The sequence below is a fragment of the Meleagris gallopavo genome, chromosome 5 (genome assembly GCF_905368555.1).
Source record: "Meleagris gallopavo chromosome 5, MGAL_WU_HG_1.1, whole genome shotgun sequence".
In the NCBI taxonomy this organism is placed as follows: domain Eukaryota; kingdom Metazoa; phylum Chordata; class Aves; order Galliformes; family Phasianidae; genus Meleagris; species Meleagris gallopavo.
Window position 1 is genome coordinate 44,688,648 of NC_139408.1, and position 21,429 is coordinate 44,710,076.

At 41.7% G+C, this 21,429-nt stretch overlaps 1 protein-coding gene across 1 annotated transcript in view; it reads right to left on the reverse strand.

The window, feature by feature from the left end:
- The window catches only part of ITPK1 (inositol-tetrakisphosphate 1-kinase), a 135,481-nt gene that overhangs the window by 23,208 nt on the left and 90,844 nt on the right, over nt 1–21,429 (reverse strand). The gene's annotated exons all lie outside the window — the stretch shown is intronic.

Consider the following 21,429-nt stretch of genomic DNA (forward strand, 5'->3'; position numbering starts at 1 on the left):
CTGTAGGAGAACTTTAATTCCCCAAGGCATACAGCAGGATTGTAGGGAAGGTACAGTGGGATTCAAAGTGCTTAGTCATAAAACTCCACCTCTCAAGAGGGTTGGGTTGCAATATCAAGTGTAAAGAGGACCTTCGCTACAGCTACAGCTCTGCAACAGGTTAGTGAGACCAAAGATTTTGAGACAAAAGCTTGACACATACTGACAAAATCAAATCAAGAACATCACACAGACAAAGAGCAACCATCTAAATTAGCTCCTTAAAGGGGACAGTCTTAAAAATACTGTGTCCACAGAGTTTTAACTATAGACAGATTGACTTTGGAGTCACAAATGACTCATAACTCAAGTAGCTGACAACATGGAACCACAGTTTAGAATGGGTTTGCCAAAACTCATTTACAGGATTTATTTGAAGGGACACCATGTGAAAACTTTTTACATGATGGGAACAACTATACCTAGCAAACTCAAGTCACAGGTTTGTATCAGCCAGCAGTTTTTCTTGAAAATAAGCAAAACATGCCCTACTAACATCCACATCAATACCAGTGAGCACAGAGAACAAAAACAGGTGGAGGCTATATTATGCAGAATTTAGGAAGTACATGTAAATTAAAACCCCAGTTAAAATCCATTCTATACTCTCAGAGTACTGCGTATTTAGAAGCTACTTAATAAGCACTGTCAGGATTAATACTTTTCATTTCATTTTAAATATACATTTATGCATTTTCTCTCATACTGTAGGGGAAATAGCAACACTGAAAATAAAAGAGACAAAGCTTTTTGTACTTTAATATACAGATCTCAATAGCTGCTTCAGTGTTCTGAGAACATAGGAGAACTCTAGCCATTAGCAACACTGTTGCTACAAGATTTTTTCTCTGAAAAGACTATTTTCACACCTCTTAAAAGGAGCAGAAACATCGATGCTTTGAGGTCAACCTTTAAAAACTTAAACAAAACATCCCAGACTTCAAAGTTTTCAGTTTGCTGCTATGAAAACAGAAAGCAGCATCCAAAAGTGACAGGTACTGCAATATTTACAAGCCTTTGCCAGAGTGAAAGAAAGTTCCTTCGTTGGATGAATTTAAGGAATCAGATTTAGTTTACAGATACTTGGGAGCAACTTTGACTTGGCAGCTCTCCCATCCATATGCTTAAGGCTCACAAATAACTTTGCCTTCGGAGTGCAAATGAAGAGGGACGTATGGTTCCATTTCACCTCCCTCCACTGCTCTCCCCTGCAAACAGCAATTGGAGACAAGACGTTCTAGTATTCCTGCCAATTACACGACACTTGCATGGGAAGATGAAGAAAGGGGCAAACAGTGATCTCTTTGACACTGCACTTACAAAAGACCACCTGGATCAACAAAAATTATCAGAAAAGACTTTTAGCATCTCAAAGTGCTCATGCAGACTTTGCACAGCAATGGCATTTTCTCCACCAAGAAGGCAATTCTAGCTCACTAAAGCTGCTAGAGCAAACCATTAATTCATGGCTATACCTGAGGACAAACAACACTCAACCCAAGATTTCAGTACAGCCTACAGCTAGAAGTGCTGCTCTGAGTTTAACTGCACACATTGCCATTGCAATTCTGAAGGTGGCTGTGAGTTCATAAAAGTTCTCCAGCTGTCAGTAACGATCCTTTCTTCCTTCCTAAGGCGGCAAACAAACTCTGAAGCTTTCTCTCATCACTGAGCTCCTACTATCAAAGTGAGTGCAGTCTCAGCACACCTTCCCTGCCCTGAGGTCCAGGATAGACATGCAATTCTATGTCTGAGGCTCAATCTCAGAACTGGGTTTAATCAGCACAAAATTACACCATACACTCATGTGGTGGAACAAATAGCCATAGGCACATGTAACTTTCCCTTCTCCTCCCACAGCAGACAGCAGCTACAGCAAAATCCTACAGAGCACAAATTTGGTGCAGGATGCTTGGCCACTGCTGCTGCCTCTTCCCAAGCCAGTAACGACCAGTCACCATGGGGAACCATTGTTGAAAAGTAAACAGTAAACATACAAACAAATGAACACAACAGTCTAGAGGTGAGAATGAAAGACAGAAGTCTAGCCCTCCTGCTGACTCCTGTTGACACTTGACTCTTTGGAAAAGGCTATTGCATCTTCCATCTTTGGCGATGCACAAGTGCCCTTAGTTCTCAGGAGACTTACAAACACAATTTCTATGCTCTCCAGTTCAGATTGGAAAGCAGAACTCAAGCACTTCCTTCTCACAGTGGGTGCATGCTTCGAGTCACACAACCAGCAGATAACCATCGTTATCAGCCCCATCTTCACGCGGCCTTTAGTGAACAAAGATATCAGAAAGGAAAATCTCTCCACGTGTCAGAGGAGTGCAGTGATAAAAGAGGCTACATACTTTAGTAGGGCACAGTTACAAAGTGATATTTCTTTATTTTTTCCAAGTGCTTCGGTGGTCTGTCAGAGACCTCCCCTTGGAAACTTGGCCAGGGCCTACAGGTAGGCCATGTCAACTCACAGCTGCCAACTTGACAGCAATGAGGAAAGGCTGGTCAGACTTGGCAGGGTTCAGCTCTTGCTTCAGACAAGTACCTAAAACACCTGTAGTGTTTTTTGTTGTTAGAAACAACACATCGTATTTAAATGTAAGGTCAAAATATCACTGTATCCCTCCCACTATCTTGGTTCTTAACTTTATGGTACATTTTGGTACATAGTTTGTGGTATCCTGTTTTCTATATATTCTTTATATTCTTTTCTCTTCATGACTATATGATCTCAGGTGTCTTCCTCCCTCTTTTCTTTCAACTTTCTACATTTTTTCCCATCCCGTCCACATTTCTTCTCTATGTTACACTTTATTAACTGCCATTTCTGTCCTTCCATTGCTACCTACACCGAGCCCATTCCTCCCTCACCTCCACATGGAGACCATGGCTGAGATCACTCTGACCGCAAACACGGAGCAATGGGTGATCTCTAAAGCCAGCAGGGAAGCAAGCAGGCATTACCAGGCCACGAGTGATGGCTGGGCCAGACAGTAATGGCCTCCTGCTATGCAGATTTGTGGCACCAGACATGAGCTTTGCCAGAGCAGTGATCCAACCCATGGAACAACACAGGCATTATTCTGGAATGAAGTACAACGAGGGTAACAGGAGAGACTGGGATATACAGATGTGGAAGGTGCAGAGTAAATACTGGTTGGAGAAAAAGTTTTCTGGCTTTGAGAGCTGGCTGAAACCTTAATGCTTGGGGCTTGCTCAAACAAGAAGTGGTGAGCAGTGGTCCCCCACCCAGGTTCTGTGCACCGCCGGTAGCCTGCAGACAGAGCGCAAAAGAATTACAAAATACCCAAGTCCCCAAAAGAAAGAAGGTATGAGAAGTCCAGAGCTGAATACACGCTGCCACACAGCAGGTAGATAAATCAGATAAAGGTACAATAAAAGTAATACATGTCCGTTCTTAGTTTAAACAAACCTTATGTGAAAATAAATGGAAACCACTGTGACAGCAACATACAAGACAGGCCCTGGATGGTATTCAGGGAGGATCAATGGTCCTTGTACTATAAATGGCTATTAGATACTGACACACAGGGCAGCTGTGAAAAAAGCCTAAACCATAAGAACAAGACAAACCATAAAATATTTTCCTATTCAGATTTCTGTGGCCCTTACAATGCTGGAGATCTAAGACAACAAATAATAAACTAATTCTAATGCAGCACAAGAGAAGGCCTGGAGTCCCCTGGGTATGTTACAGACTTGTCCTGAAGCATATAAAGGTGTGACACCTAATTCTGTTTAGCAATTAGAAATAGAGCACTCTTGAGTTTCTCTCTGTGGCCGGAAAGGCTATCAGTTTTTTTCCAAAGAAATGAGGTGTATAATCTCCACATCACACATAACTTTATACAGAGAAATGACAAAACTGCTCTTGAAAAGTGCTGGTCTCTGCTGTAAATGCTCATCAAGATAACTAGGACAACACCTGTGTCAAAATCAGCACTGGCTTAGATCAATCACCACCAAATGCTCACAGAGCAAATGTTAAGCTTTAAGCTATTTAAAAGATCTGCAGCAGACCTAATCAAACTCTGAACTTCCTATTTTAGTGTGAAAAGCCACTCTAATAGAATAGTTGGCTCAGTGACTTGAAGATGCTTAAGCCTCTATTAAATAGAAATGTTCAATAAACCATGCTTCACTGTAGCTTCCACCAGTTTGCACTGCTGCACTCTGCCCACTTGGGACAGGGAGGATGTACAGCCAGTGCAACATCTTCTTCTCCTAATACAACAAGGGGAGGAAATCTGAACTTCCAGCTCACCCTTGCCTCCTAAGTTTATTTTTGACAACAAGAAAAACAACTCAAAGGTGTTTTAATTTAAATAACTACATGACTGTGGTTGTTCCCCTCCCCTCCTCTCCCCTGACTGTATTTAACCTCTGTAAACTTATCAGAGCTTTGGACCATTACTTCTACGGTCAAGTAAACCCCTTCACACTGCTTTCTCAGATACTTAATTTTTCAGTTTAAGTTTCATTAAAACCAAAATTTCATAGTGCTTATCAGGCTTATTCTTTTGCACTAAAAATAACCTCAAGTTGTTTTTGCCTCCCTTAAGAAATTTATGTTTGTGTGAAATGTTGGCAGAGCAGATTTAGCTCAAATATACATTGAATCATATGTATCACTGAAGAATCAAATCTTAGCTGAATAACCATGGGTTAAGCCTTTTAAGTCTGGAGGGGGAAAATTCCAATTCTTACAATAAAACAGCTGTATCTGGGGTGTTTTTAGCAGCGTATTCCAAAGACACAAGAGGGCAGAGCAAATTTACCTTTGGGGGTATGATGCTAACTTTGCCAATGCTTTAAATACAAGCAATTGTGCACTATCTATGCTAAATGGAACATCTGCAGAAGCAACAGTTTTCATGTCTAATAAACTGGTGATTTTGAAGCATCTGGACCGAGTGAGGAAATCTCATAACTGAATATTAATAAGTATTCAAAGACTCCCAAGGAACCTGCCATTCACATGCAGTTTAGGAGTTCTGGTTACAGCTTCTGAAAATAATGAATTTGGCTTACATTGGAGAGCAACGACAGAAGTTTATATAAAGGAGAAAGTCAAAGCAAAGGCAATCTGACGGATGTTCCCCCAGGCTCCCCTGCTGAGCACTTCTTCATGGAGAACCATTTCACAAAGCTACGATCTGCATGGTGTCTTCTCCAATCTTTTAAATCTTATGCCCACTTTCCTCACTAAAAAGGGTGCTGCTTTGTGATTCCCAAGAAAGGAATTCATCTTTCTCGGGCAGTTAGGTTGAAAGAAGCAGTTTGCAAACAAACATGCAGCTTACTCATTGTGATTAAGCCTCAAGGGTATTTGGAAGCACATCAGCGCAGCTACAGACTTGCCTTAAGATAAAACAGACGTGTGGTGAAACTCACTCATTGGCACTGCCAACAATGTGAGCTCACGGAAATGCAACAGTTCAGAGGTGAAAGATTACCTCATCCCATTAAGGAGACAGATCAGAGGAAAAACTGGGAGATGTGTGTTGATCATCAAATAACCTAATTTTTCAGAAGGTAAGAGCAGTTACCCACCACGATGCAATCACAAGGGACAGAAAGCTTTGCACTTTAACTTAAACAGCACAACTCTTTAACACTTCCCCTCTCTCCCCCCTATTTTTAAAATACATGATTTCAGGTGCTTGTAAAATGCAGTATTTTGGCTATGCTATATGCTTACTGTACTCCAGAATTAAAGCCTGTTTCCAGCAATGTAGGAGGATTAACCAAAAGTGGACTACCTACAAGCTTCCTTCCCCTCCTGCTTTTTGGGCTTCTCAGTAGCACCACATGCAGAGGCTCTCAGGGAGTCACTTGGATGTACCTGGCTACATAAAAATGGGAGAAATGGACCGACTTTCCAGAAGAAGGATATAACCTTCTGGTGCTTCTAATGTGCTCAGTAAAGAACAATCTTAAGCAAAATTTTCTGATAAATCATAATAAAGTGTAGGAAAAAAACTGCTAAAACCACCTTTATTGAAACTGTAAGATTTATTCTGTATAGTGATTAAGCTGTACCAAAAAGTCAAGGGATCATTTTACAGGCTGGAACATTTCCAGCAATATGGGAAGAATGAAAGCCATTTTCCTCAACAAGAAAAAAAATGAAAGGGATTATTTGGCAAGCTCAAAGAAGAGTTCATCTGCATTTTTATCCCAATAATGTCCTACTCTGAACCCCAGCTTTGGAAGTACTGATATCTGTGAAACCCTAAAGGGATTTCCAGAAGAAAGACAATGCAAAATCTTCTCTGTAAGCTTGCTCTATTTTAAAATACAAATGTAAGGTTCTGTATGAATACCTGAACCCCACTTAAAGGCCACTCAACTGTCTCTAAGCAGTGATGTCTATGTGCTGTGTTTCGCATACTTACTCATATAGCCTAGTTAGAGTAATGATTGTCATTCTGAAGCAAGAAAAGTCTCGGAGTTTAGCAGTCTTTCCAACATGCGCTACTTTAGTACGCAGAATGATAAACATGTCTCAGAACAAAGAGCCAGTGTCCAATTACAACCCTATCCTCTAAAATACCTCTTGCATTGATGGTTCATTGCAGCTTATTTCAAGCTTCCTCCACCCAAATATTGAGCCAAGAAACTTAAGACTTGTACTTGCAACTCAAATTCCCATCCTCAAACTACATACATTCAGGACAGGAGCTGATGGGATGCTGGCCTGTACACCTCTTGCCTAGATGGTGGATGAGAACAGCAGATGATGGTCTGCACTTATTTGTATAACCACACACTGCTTGAACATGGTGAGGGAGCACCATGTGCAAATACATTGTTACATAGTACACTTTGGAACTTGAAGGAAAGACATTAGCACAAGGGCCCTTGTTTGAACAGATAACATAGCAGCAAGGAACCTCACAGTCAATTGATGCGCCTAAGAAATTCAGTTCAAAGCAGAGCAGCAGTGGGATGCTATTCACGCTCAGGAATCTAAGGTGGTCTTTGAAGGCTCAACATTGAATTCCTTACTGATTTTATTTGCATGTAATACTACTGACTTAATTGGGTTATTTTCAGTAGGTTGCAGAATCCATCTCTCCATGTCTTACACAAAGTACGTTGTCTATCAAAAAATAAAAATACCACTGAGAATATTCATGGTAGAGGGATGATGCCAGCCATGACACAGGCATCTTCTTCTTGCCCATGACAGAGTTCACTTCCAGACATTAGAGTATCCAGAAGAGTAGAGAGTCAAAGGGAGCTCTTCATAGCTTTAATCTAACAGGGCTGATGGCCTTTAACCAGATCAGTTTAATGAGCTTTTGGAAGATAAATCCTGTGAGAGACTAGACAATGCATGTCCCATGCTTTCTGAAAATACCATTTCCAACTGGTATGTGCTGGGTCACAAAGCAGATGGTCCTAAGGCTAGTGAACCAGCGATACAGCTTTCCCCAAGGCAGAGGCTTCTCAGGCCGTGCTAAGTACCATAGCCAGATGGAGCCTCCAAAGCAGAGCCCCTGCAGCAGCTCTGCTCCAGTTCAAAGCAGACAGAGCAGAGCTCTCAGCTTCTAGTCCAGGCCACACAACTGGTAAAGGTGAAAATGTGAACAACTACTTAGCCCTTACTGCCTCACCATCTCATGTGTGTATGAGCATACCATGCAGTGCAAGAGCTTATATGCAGATCTATAGAACACAGCAAGATGTTGGGATAACACTAATTGGAGAGGCATGTCACTATTGCTGTACTAGTGAGCAAGGCTGACAGCAACTGAGCAGAGCACCTCCTGTCAGACATTTTGTGGATCTAGCTCAAACCTAACAACATGGGGCCATCTCGGGGCTGTGAAGCCAAAAGCATTTTCCAGAGACATGATGACCTCTGTTTTTATTTGTGTTTCACTGTGTAAAGCAGCTTCCCAGAACAAAAGTGCATGCTAGCAATGGTTTTCTCACTGCATCATGAAATGAAAGAAAATAATGTAGTATTTCATAAACAGCAGGGGAACTACTGTTTAGTCTGAAACAAATATATCTTTAAACAAGGATGGAGAAATCCAACCAAATCAACAACATATGCAAATGACCACAAACCCTAAATCTACATGTGACAAAAAGGTAACTTCCTGACCTAACAATGTCTTCACTCAGATTAGCAAATATGAGGAATGTTTACCTTCTACAATGCCCATAGTTCACTTTGTGGGGTGGAAGGAACATCCAAATTAATATTTTGTACTTTCGAATCTATAAAATTTGAAAAAGAGGTCATAGGCAATTATGAAACACATGAAAAACCATAATCTTATTAACAGAACACTGGTTCTCATCTCAGAGGGTCCAGTTCTGCACTTGCCTGCCGTGGGCACAGCTGGAACATGGCTCATATCCAAAGGCTGCTAGGCACAGCTGCAACTTGATGGCTTCTCCAAAGTGGAGTGGATAGGGCCCACTTTGAAACGATCAAGAAGAAATAACTTTAAACAAACAAGCTACAGCTATTTTTATTTAACACCAGAAAGAAAAAAAGCAAAGACTTCTTTACATGGGAAAGTTTTGTTGGTGTATGTTTTTCTGTTATAATCATGTTAGTATAACTATATAGCAGAAGAATGAACACGCACCACTCTGTTTACACTGTGTTAATTTCTTCCTTTAAGAAGTCCTCAGATGGCCCTGCACTCTTCTTCTTTTTCTAAATAACTGCAAAACACTCCGAGTAGACATTGCAGCATTCCCGCACTGCATCACAGATGACCAAAACACTGTGCAACTAAGTGAAGCTATTGGAAGGCAAAGATCAAAAGTTCTTCTTGGCTACCCTAGGAGCCACTTTGTTTCCAAGGACCATTAGTTACCTTATATGTTCAATAATTTGAGATTAATCACTCATAATCACATCTATCTCTGCCAGTGACTGCAGAAGAACGCAGGCACTGAAATGTGTATTTCTGTCTTGCACTAAATAGTAGTGCCCTGTATACTCTGAATACACAAAGAAACATATACTCTTCTTTGGTCTCAGTTACTACATGAAGCCAGAATTCATGAACCTGCCATCACCTTCTGTCAAAGAATCACAACAGCAAGAGTGGAGGAGATATCCTTATGCAAAAACATCCTGAAATAAAGCCCAGGAATGACAACGAGCTTGTGGCTTACTTGCTCAGTTTATATCTAGCAATGCTAGTCAGGATAAACAGTCTCCTGAATCACATTCTCCACTTCAGCGATGATTAGGCTACAAATAATCTTATTAGTTCAATCTTCCTTGTTTAGAAGAGAATGAAAATATTGCCCTGTTCCATCTGAGTGTAAGTACATTTGTGTGCTTTCATCTTCGGCTCCTCGGCACAGGCTTGCTGCTGGTTAATGAATTTTTTGCTTATAATATATTAATCCTGCATTACACCTCCTGCATAACTGATTGGTATGGACTGAATCATCTTTTTTCTATTTATCTTCGTACAGCATTAGGCTGGAGGAGCTGTACCAGCTTCAGCAAGTAGTTCCCATCTGCTGACATAAAGACCAAACATACTGAGGCATACACATATTTGGAACTGGTTGATCCATTTAATGCTTGATGTAAGAGCTATCTCTGTGACGCATAAAACCAAATTCAAGCCAGAATTCAAGGTTTATGGGAAATACTCTTACTTAAAGGTTACAACACTATTAAAAAAATACCCTTTTCTACGTTAATTGCCTCTTCATTATCATTCTCTTGTTCACCTTGCTGTTAGGAATGTAGCAAAGAATTCACCATCTCTCAACCCAGGGATCCTTTTGGTAAAAAACTGCCCTCACACTGTGCTTGTCTGTCCTCATTGGGGACTTCCAGCCCCTTCCCTCTTTCCCACAGTCCCAGGACACTTCACTCCAGTGCCTCATCTGTTCTTCTGACTGACAGCTCACATCCCTTGCCATTTCTGACCTTCCCCTACCTATCTACCCTGTCACCTTTTTAAGCACTTTCTTAAGGATAAACTGTTTCTGAGATTGCTCCAAAACCAGGTCTTTCCTTAAGCCCTCTCTGTCAAAACTCAAGCTTACACATCCACTTTCTTCCCTTTCCCTGGATGGCTGGATCTCTTTCACATCTCTCCTCTTCTATCTAATAGTTTGAAAGATGTAAGGAAATGTTTAAAGTATATAAGCCTTCTCAAAGAAGTATATACGAAAAAGACTGATAATACCTCAAGAGGAAGAGGCCTTAAGTATCAGGAAGGAATCAAAGAAAACTGAGCTAAAATACATTCAGAGTGAAATGTTAAAACACTGAAGGTCGCTGAGTGAGTGTGGGAAGGTTTTCAATTAGTAGCTAACTATAATTCCCTAGAAGTCCTGCACCTACACTGATAAATAAGGGGGGCAGAGACTCCTAAAAGGACAACCTATCTCATATCCATCCATCCATTAACAGGTTGCTCAGAGAGATGTGGATACCCTGTTGCTGGAGATGTTCAAGGCCAGGCTGGATGGGACCCTGGGCAGCCTGATCTAGTAACTGATCTAGTGGTTAGCAATCCTGCTCATGGCTGGGGGGTGGAACTAGATGACCTTTGAGGTCCTTTCCAACTCAAGCCATTCTATGATTCTATGATTAACTAATCCTTACAAAGGGGCTGGAACCCCTAAGAGTTTAGAATGAACAGGCAAAGGTTTCCCCTTCTATAACACCCGTTGGCAGGATGGTAGTGATCTAAAGAAGGACCCAGTAGTAGATGTCTTGAGCCACACTGACATTCATTTAGGAAACACCACCATACTGTGCAGCTCAGACCTCAGATCTGATCAGTGAAGAGGAAACTTCTACTTCTTATCAGTGTCAACTCTCAGTTTTCACCATATTCTCTTCCAAAGGAAAAGAAACATCCTTTGTCTTCAGGAAATGCACTTCATTGAGAAGCAAAGAATTCATTTACGCTCTTTGACTGTCTTCCCACCTACATTTTCGTGGGTGGCAAGAAAAGCATGCTGAAATTCTGCGCTCTACACAGAACACATCCTGCACAAAAGAATTAATGAGTTACAAACAGGATAAGTAAAATCACAGGCTAAACTCTATTCTTAATTATGCTGTAATCAAAGAAGCATTAAGGACTATCCGGTCTGAAAAATACTGGATTTCTACAACATGCCAGTTACAGAGTCTGAGCTCTGCTGTGTAGGTGGATTAGAAAGTTATGGAAAGAGCTAAATTCTTGGCTAATTTTCAAGGAGGGAAACATTGCTAAGCTCAACAAACTAGACATCTCTCAGCATGACCCATCATGATTTGTATAAAACATCTTTGATTTAGTAGACATGCTATTTCCTTTTTGTCTAATGTATTTAGTGACCATTTTCCAGGCTTCAGGAATCTGGATAGTCATTTTCTTTCTGACAGATTGAGAATGTGAGAACAAAGTCAGGATGATAGGAGAGACATTCATGGCAACAGCATTTCCAAAATGCTGAACATGTCTGTAGCTCTGGGAAAGCTAAATACTTCCATGGCAACTAGTAGATTTCTGAGAGATGCAATCATGTCTTTCATTGAAGACTTTGCTAATCTGACTCCTATTAAATGAAAAGAGTTAGCTTGTATTTGCAATGATTTTTTTTAGGGAGGCAACAACAGTAAATACTAAGATGAAACACTTCTGCCAGCTAAAATGCATGTGAAAGAATGCTCATGGAAAATGCAGGCTTCTGTCACTGAAGTACGTTTCATCTGCGTAAATTTCAAAATACAGGAAAAGTTTCACACACATCAAAGATTCTCTCAACATCCCTGGACTATCCAACAGGACTTCCATGTTACTCTTAAGGATACTGAAGCGGACCTTCAGTAAGCTGAGCAGAGTAACAAAGAAAGGGATTCAGAATCAGGTTAGGATCAGAATGTAAGAGCAATTCTATCAAGTTCTCACACAGCACCTCTCATTTGGAGATTCTCCCCTTTTTACAAAGGCACTGCTCATCACCACTCCATTCTACAGACACAAAATAAGAGACAGAACGCTAAGAGGACTCCCCTATAGAAGATTCCAAGACAGGGTAGAACTCATCTTTTGTGTGTGACTGCACCTGAACCAAGAGCTTCCCAGCTCCTATGCCTGAGCCACCAGCTACTCCCAGTGCAACAGTTGAACAGTGTTTGTTGAGGCAGCTAAATACAGAGAAAGAAAACAAATATTGAAGTAAAAAAGTGTGGTGGAGATGTTTATAAAACAATGACCAGCACACAAAGTAAGTAGTTTAGTTAACAAACATTCATTCATTAAAAATGAAGAATGTGATCCTGAATAATACTAAGATGTGCCCAACAAAGAATCAATGCTGTATATGCCTTACATAAGATTTTTTTGTGTTTCTGGAAGCTCAAAGCATGCTCATTTGCTAGGTTTTCACTTCATGTTCTTGCACTGCTGTGATTACCACATAGTGGCTTTTTGGTCTTCATGCCTGCAGATGATTCACATAATTGTAACTGTTTCCAGTATGATGCAGGCATACAAACACGCTCAGCTCCCATTCTCAGATACAAGGATCTGCATATCCATGCTCAGAGTACTTCAGAAACAAGCCTGACACGTGCTGTACAAAACAACACTTCACTGCAGCAGGAAGGCTGCTCTTTCTGACTTCAGCTCATATTTGGAGAAGATGAGATTATGCAAACACCAAACTTCTAAGACCACGGATTTGTCCTGACAAGACCATTTCAGCTTTTCTTCCTCTTCCCTGAGGCCAGCACTGGCGCCATTCATTAGCAAAAACCCATGTGCCACGTGGGAAACAGCAAAACCAAGTGTACACAGCTTTTCTGGGTAATTTCCATCTCTTCCCGTTACTGGGGAAAGAGGCACGTGAAGGTATCAGGCTGCTGCAGTCAGGATGCTGCGCACGCTACACTAAAAAGCAGCATCAGTGCACTTCTATCTCACAAGGAACAGCGTTTGAAACATGACATCAGTAGCTTCTCTCTGGGATTTAATGTGAAGGATGCTGCCACTTTTCAGTGCTTCTAAATTCAGCTCAGAACTAATGGAAAAACACGAGGAAAGGAATTCTATGTATTCTAAACAAGCATACATTAGCACCCTACAGGGGCACAAACCCGGGCAGTACCAGTCTCTGCTCTGTTCCAGAAAGCCTGACTATTAGTCACATTTATGCCCTGACTGCAACAGCCAAACGCTGTAGTTGGACACATGAGACTTGTACAGACAATTCCAGAAACTCATTCACCCTGTGCCAAATGACAACGTACTGCCAGCTTGAGGGGGATTCTCCCTCCAAGAGCAGGGGGAATATTCTGTTTCCAACACATAATAGGAGTCAGAGGGGACATAAAACTTGGCACCAGGCGGGAGCACATGAAGCAGCAGCCTGGCAAGGCGCTTGTCCTCGGGAAGCCCGGAGTCCATGCACGACAACAGGAGGAAGTGCAGCAAGCCCTCCTCACGGCATTTGTGTAGGAAGAGAAATTGACTGCACTGCTGAACTGAGAAATTAGAAACAAATCAGAGTGCAGAATGAGAGAATCACAGCAGATGCTAATATTTTCCTGTCTTTGGAAACGTAACATCAACATTTCAGTCCTTTTCGTCAAGCTCTTAATAGTGGTCTCTTCAGGTTACTGAGGATTGTCTGCACAGCCTATAGGGGAATACAAAGGCAGGAAACTGTCAGGAGATTCAGCATTTTACTCAGTGTGGAGAACGTGCCAAGCTTTTTGTGAACAAAAGAAGATTGCAGATTCGGTAATGCTGCAAAGGACACGACTGAGATGCTGGCTGTGTGTAGGCTCTGTCACTGCTTCTGAAAATGCCACACGGCTATGACTGAGGCAACACTGAATTGGGGCCCAAACAAAGAGCACGCAGCTGTAAGTCTGCCTCACTCACACAAAAGATCTGTCACTGCTGCAACTTCATTTCACATATTCGTGACATTTACTTTCACAGACCGTTTTCACAGCACTGCATAGAGCAGGCACCCTGTGTAGTTCATCCATCAGAGAGCAACAGCTCAGCTCCCAGGTGGGAGCAGGCAGGTATGCAGAGAGATGAAGTTTAACAGGACTCCCACTGCTGTTTCCTCTAGATGAGAGTTCACAGAGGTGCCTCAGCTTAGAGCACTGACTGTCATCATTACTGGAGGCAGCAGCAACTGAACACTCCCTGTACATCTGAACTCTAATTTCCCTCTGCAGTCCTATTTGAGATACAAGGACACAGGTTTTCCTTTCCAAGGGACTAAAGGAAGGTAACCATTGGCTCCAAGACTCATCAATGAAGAAATCCCCCAAACAGAGACCCCCTCCTTCCCAACAAGCCTTTCCCATCCACCCACCATTTTATGGAGGTGATATGAGTCTGGGGAAGACAGCAAGCATCTACTGATGCTTCAGGAGAGGACAGGACACCTGGGATATTCACACTTACTTCAACCGTAAGTTATCCATGACAGGACATGAATGTTCCACTGGGACAACCAGCTTGGGAAGCCGAGGCAGCTCCATCACTGGAGGAGCCAAGGGCTTGATCCTCCTGCATTGTGGGGTCTGAACCTTACTGGAAATGAAAGGAAAAGTATGCCACTTCCCAGATAGATCTGACCCCAGCACCATAGGAACAAAGTGCAATCCTGAGAATGATGCTACTGCTGTGGCTTATGCTGGTGAACGCAAAGCTGAAGGCACCTCTAAGCCAAGGTTGATAATAGCTGAGAGCCACGCTCACTGTCTTCTGAAGTCCAGCCTGCTCTTCTACTTCGTGTGTTATACTCCACTCCTGGTCTTTCTTACTGAGGCTGAGCTAGCTGCTAACTGACTGCTTTTAAATCTGCAGGATGACTCCTACTCTCTATACCATGAAACAGAAATTATGTTTCTTTTGCCAACAGCTAAGTTCTATTATTGAAATGAATGTTCTCCCCTCAATGCCTGTTTCCTAAGCCTGCCTGAGTAACAGAATATTCTGTAAATATATTCCTGTCAGCTAGCCAACACACTAATGCTATTTTCTGTAATACTGGTGTTTTTTATAGCTCTCCCCCCACAAATACTTTGTGAGTCTCCCACAGACGAGAAGAGATTCATTTGCTATGTGAGAGGAAGATAGTGGGATAGATGTTCATGCAGCAGATTGAAATATAAAGCATTCCAGAGACATCGTTGCCAATAGGCAGTTATCTTTTCTTCACTTGCAGCAAGTTAGGTATGAATGAAGCTCCTACCCTTTGCTCCCCACTTTCTGTTTTTCCTACTAAGCAGAAAATCCCAGAGAAGCCTCAATGCCCACATTTAATAACATATCTTTCTAAGAACCAGCTCAGGATTTTTAGAGGATTTTCATTCTTACAGGTCATGATCACATACACGAGGCTCTGTGCTCATTTTAATTCACCTTCCCTCAAAAAAAGCAAAAAAAGAACCCCAGACATCGAGGATTTTAATTTCATTTTATTTTTAACTCCTGCATCTGCTTTCAAAAGTGCTCACGTTCTGTGGCATGAGTCTGTTAATTATGTTCTGTGTTACATAAAGATGCCAACTCCCTCAACTTAAAACCATTTCCCCTTGTCCTGCAGTTATCAACCCTTTCAAAGAGTTCATTCCCCTCCTATTTGTAGGCTCCCTTTAGGTACTGAAAGGCTGCAATGAGGTCATCCCGCAGCCTTCTTTTCTCCAGGTTGAACAAGCCCAGCTCCCTCAGCCTGTCCTCACAGGGGAGCTGCTCCAGTCCCCTGACTATCTTGGTGGTCTCCTCTGGATCCTCTCCAACAGCTCCCTATCTTTTTTGTACTGGGGGCTCCAGACCTAGACGTAGTACTCCAGATGGGGCCTCACAAGAGCAGAGTAGAGGGGGACAATCACCTCCCTGTCCCTGCTGGCCACCCCTCTTTTGACGGAGCCCAGGATACCATTTGCCTTCCGAACCACAAGGGTACACTGCTGGCTCATGGTAAGTTTTTCATCCATCAAGACCCCCAGGTCCCTCTCCACAGGACTGCTGTCAAGGCCTGCTCCTTCCAGTCTGTATGGATGCCTGGGATTCCTCCGACCCAAGTGCAAAACTCTTCACTTTGCTGTGTTGAACCTCATCAGGTCATCCAGTTTCAACCCCCTGCCATGGACAGGGTCGCCAACCACTAGACTAGGCTGCCCAGAGCCACATCCAGCCTGGCCTTGAATGCATCCAGGGAATGAAAAGAGCTGAAACCTAGAAACACAAAACCACACCATGTGAAGCAGTACATGGTTTTCCAGCTTTCTTTATGCGCTTAGGCTTATGCTAATCCTGACCAGAAGAGTGGTTTCAGCATCAGGATGATGACCTGGTGGTTGGCAATCCTGCCCAGGGCATGAGGGTGGACCTAGATGATCATTAAGGTCCCCTTACAATCCAAACCATTCCATGATGCTTCACTGCAACAGGACACATCAGCAGAGACAAAGGCTAGTGGAAAGCATCTAGGGAATAGCATAAAAACACGGAAAGCTTACAGTGATGTTTTCCAAGACATACCCTCTCACAGCTGCCATTTAGGGTCTTTAGGAAATTAAATGGTTTATCTCTTCTTCACTGTTTTTCTGCCACTAATCTAATCTAATTGTTTTTTTGAACCCACACAAATCAACACTCACAGCATCCTGCAGCACTGAGTTTGCATTTAGCTATGTGGTATGGAATAATTTTATTTTACCTTTTAAGTTTACCACCTACCACTTTCATATTTACGATAAGAAGCAACACACTGCTGTTCCCATTCATCATCAGCATGCTGCTCCTGATTCATAGAGGCCTGCACTGCACTCTCCTCTCAGGTGCTTCAACAAGTTCGGAGTTCTCTATTTCAGTTCAACCAAATCCTTTGCCCATTGAAGCTACTGTACTGAGGGTAGAAAAGAAAGGGTCTGGCCACTATAGTGTACATTAACACAGTACATGTTTCTCCCAGGAAACTTTTGACTTTGCTCACAAAGATTTATGATGACTCTTTAGGAAAGACAGAGGCATTCAGATTGATGTTGTATTTATTACACAAGATTGGGAGAAAAATCACACTTTTCTAACCTTGCTTTGGGATCTTTGGCAAACTATTTCTGTGTTTTAATATCTCAGGCTATTACATAGTCCTTTCAAGGCTAGAACAGCCATGGTTTGAAAGAAAACAAGAGATACTTGGTTGGAAAAAGTTGTAAAGGTAGAAAACAATACTATACTCGTAGATGAAGATCATATTTTGAACAGTCTCCTATACAAAGTCCCTACCTTTAATATGGAAGTACACAACAAGCCTAGTCACTATGAACTAAAAATCAGCCTAAAAAGATCATGAAACACTCAGATGTTATGAAATTTGCTTAGTTCAAGAGGAAACACATTTCTGTAGTTTTAACTAAGAGAAGCTGTGTTTATACAGTTACAGTGCATTAAACACACTACATTCCATCTCCGCAATTTAGAAATTTGGTCAGAAGCCTCCATCAAAGAGGTGTTCTGCAACACCTACACAGTTAACTGAGATTGTAAATCCTCCCACCTTGTTTTAGAAGGAGGGAGAAGATTCATTCTTCCAGAAACTACTGCAGGCCGTGCTCCATTTGGCAGCGCTGGTTAGATTGACACTCATCCATAACTGTATCTAGACACCAATTCCCAAAGACTGGGGGGAACAACATTTGAGTGCAATACTTGCAGGGAATCAGTTTGCTTAACCCACCCCACCCCTAAATGCACCTTGCACCTCCCCCACTCACCAACAAATAAAAACAAAAATAACACTTGGCTTACATAAAGTTAGGTGAAAAGACCATTTCATACACATTCTGCTCATAAACTCCAATTAGAAATATTGGAAATAATAGATGACTAGAATTAAGATTTAATTTAAGTTAAACTTTTAATTAAGAATCAGATTCTGTAGCTGGATTGTTTTGTTGTTGGTTGGCTTTGCTTTGCAACAGCAGATGCATTTGGTTTGAGGCTCAGAAGGCTGCTCAGATGCTGGTTTTGAATCTTAGAGCAATTCCACACAGCCTTCTTTCTCCTCTCTCAGTGGAGATGTGCTCAGCTGATTACACAGGCATCTCCAGCCCACTGCAGTGTGAAATGAACCAGATCTGCTTAAATCACTTCCATAACTTATCTTCTTTTTTTTTTTTTTTAACTTGAAAAGGAACTGTAAATTCAGAGGCTGTTATGACTCTGAGCTAACATGTGCCTGGCAATGAGAGCTACCTCATTACCAAGAAAAAGATAAAGCCTGGAAGAAAAATATGTTTCTCCTGCAACGTGCAATGCTCAAGGCTAGATTTAACCATGACACAGACATAACCTGCCCCTGCAATGTGACACACAGCATGCTCTGCATCCTGGAAACGGAGGGCGGCTGCCGTTGCTTTGGGCTTTGCCTGCTGTATCAGAGCGTAATGCTTCAGGAAGCTGATGATCAAAGCAAGCTGACTTTTCCAACCTCATTAAAACTGCAGGATGATGGTGGGAATTTAGTAGATGGACATTACCCCACTACAGAAAATCTTTCACTAAAAGCATCATTACTCTGCACCATTAAAGGTCAAAAAGACTTCAGTAAATCTTACAACAAATGGCACATCTGTCCCAATATCATCTTAGCCAGACATCAGCCACAGAGGTCTCCAGGGGTAAATGAAATAGAAAATTAACAGATAAATCATATTTCAGAAATAATAGTTCTCTGGTCAACTCAGACATCAACATCAGACTTCGACTTGAACATAAGAAGCATTTCATTTTGTGCAAACAATTTTTCCTACAGGGTAAAGATTATTACATTAAATTCTCATTAATTTTAATTATCATGCTATCTAAATTCTTGATATGTTTACCAGCCCTGAAAATATGTTTTGTTTCAAACTACAAAGCATTCTCTCTTATTCTGGATCGTTTTTCAAAATTGTAACATTTATTTAACCCTGATAACAATCATCATAAAGGAGAAAGTTAAATCACATGGCCAGAGTGGCAAGCACCAAGTTTGCAGCACTGCTAATCTTCCTCTGATCCCTTTTTCCAAGAGGCTGCTCCTCAGAATCTGATCAAACTCGAAAGCCAACAAGTACATACTTAGAGGGATTAGCTAGTGAAGCAGAAAAGGAGAGTGAGCGTAAAAGAAGTCGTTCACTGTGCAAATTTCCTCACACTCACTCCCCAGGACTCATTTATTAAACACATTTAATATAGCATGAATGACAACCCATACTGAGCATCTACCACACCTCCTCTGTCAACAGTCAACAAATCTCAACAAATCCCTGCACTGACACTGGCCTTAATTTAACACTGAAGAAGCAGATGTGGAGCTAGAGAGGTAGCTGCAGTCGCACCAGGTCTCTCGGCATTTACATCCTTTAAAACACCCTGGTTTTCATTTAGCTTCAGTCTACCTGAAAAGAGAAGTTCCCTAGAGACCAAAATGGGACACAAGAAGTTTGGAGATGTTGATGGATGAAGAGGGGAAAAAAAAAATACTGCTGAAGCTCAAATAGTACCTCTTATCGTTCTTGCCTGTGATTGTTAAGTGTTCTGAAATGGTGAGACAAACATCACTATATGAACAGCTAAAAAATCAGCACGCCGGGCATTAGACGCCGTGCATAACAGAGTACTACAGACCTACTGCTACACAGAAGGATATGCACACTGCGTCAACTCAGAGACTACTTGGAATCTAGGTGCCAACACAGAAATCTGTCAGAAAATCTCATGTGGTGACGGCCATAGCACCTAGTGTGGATGATACCTGAGTGCCCAGAAGAGCCCAGAGAAGCAGTCATCCATACACTGTCATCCATACACCCCCATCTTTACAGAAAGAGGTTTTCTTAAAAGAACATAAACTGCATTTACTTCCTCCTTCCTCAGCTCAAAAGGAAAAGTGGTGACAGCCAGGAACTCAAGCTCACTTGCGACATGAATGCGCACAAATTTCCAGACACTGAGAAGACAGAGTCTGTCAAGCTCTGCCCCCAGATTTGTCAATATGCATAAAGCACCTGCACTCACATAATACACTATTTTGGGTTTTTTTCCCCTAGGGATAAACACTCTTCAGTGGAACTCATGCCCTAGTCTGATACATGTGTACAGCCTGGAATCAGGTGGCCTCAGATTCTCTTACAAAAAGCCTTGTTTGATGCTCGCCTTTGCTGAATGAGGGCAGATGTTCTGTGATTGTTTTCCTTCTTACCAGGGTGAGAAGATAGCTGCAGTTGAGAAAAGCTGCTTCCTGCAGTGCTGATACCTGTAGCTGAGAATAAACAATCAAAAACTGCTCATTTGCTCTTAGTGTTTTCTTTTAGCATTTTGGTTTTTTATACAGACAGAGAAACCAGATGAAACATCTTCATTTGTTATCTATTTCCCCGTCCCATTCTTCTACAAAGCTGCTATGGTTATGTCCTGACAGTAAAGTACTGGTGTTTGAATATCTGTTCTCCCTCTATTTCATAATCACTGACAGTAAGATCTATAAAATAATTTGTTGAATAATAAAGTTTCATACAGCTTCACAAAACCTACAAGTGCTTGAATTGGAATTACTGGCCTCTTTTGCTATGTCCTTTCAAAAATGAGTACTATCACTGCTCCAACCTAGATGATTCTATGACCAGCAATCTATTCTCATTATTAATGCAACCTCCATTACGCATCCTGAGTTTCCTATGAATCTGCCTTCATTCACTCATGTTCCCTACTTCCTTTTTGAGGGAAGTACACAAGTATCTTTCCGAAAGGAGCACTGTTTAATCTCACTTCCATAATGATGCACCCAGAATGAAAAAAAAAAACAGCAGACAACTGTCAGAACAAAAGGTCAGAAAACCGAAATCCTTCTGCAACATCATTCTACAATTAAAAGCAATGAACTCTCAGAGCTGACCCACAAATGTTACTTAAGATCAAATCAGCTGCATGAGAACTGCTGAGGATGAGACAGGATGCCCTGAATAACTCTATTCAACTCTCATTTTCTTTTTGTAAAACAGGCAAACAACCTCTTACTGCACCCACAGCAGGGCTATCCACCACCGTTCTCACCTCACAGGTAATGTAAAGTGAGACTGAAGACCCACCAAGAAAAAGGGATAACTTTAAAATGAACACTGCAATTATTCTGCTTCTTAAAATCAATACATGGTCCTTCTCATTCTAGTGCTCTAGCATAACTAGGGCTGTGCAAGAGTCTCAGAAAGCAGACTGGTTGGCCTTTTTGGGGACAGAAGGACCTAAAAGCATCAAATCCCACCGCCATACATGAGAGATGGTTCTCACTCCTCCAGAGCTGCACTCCAGCTTTGCTGTTCTGTGCACTGTAGCTTTCTTAATTGCTGTA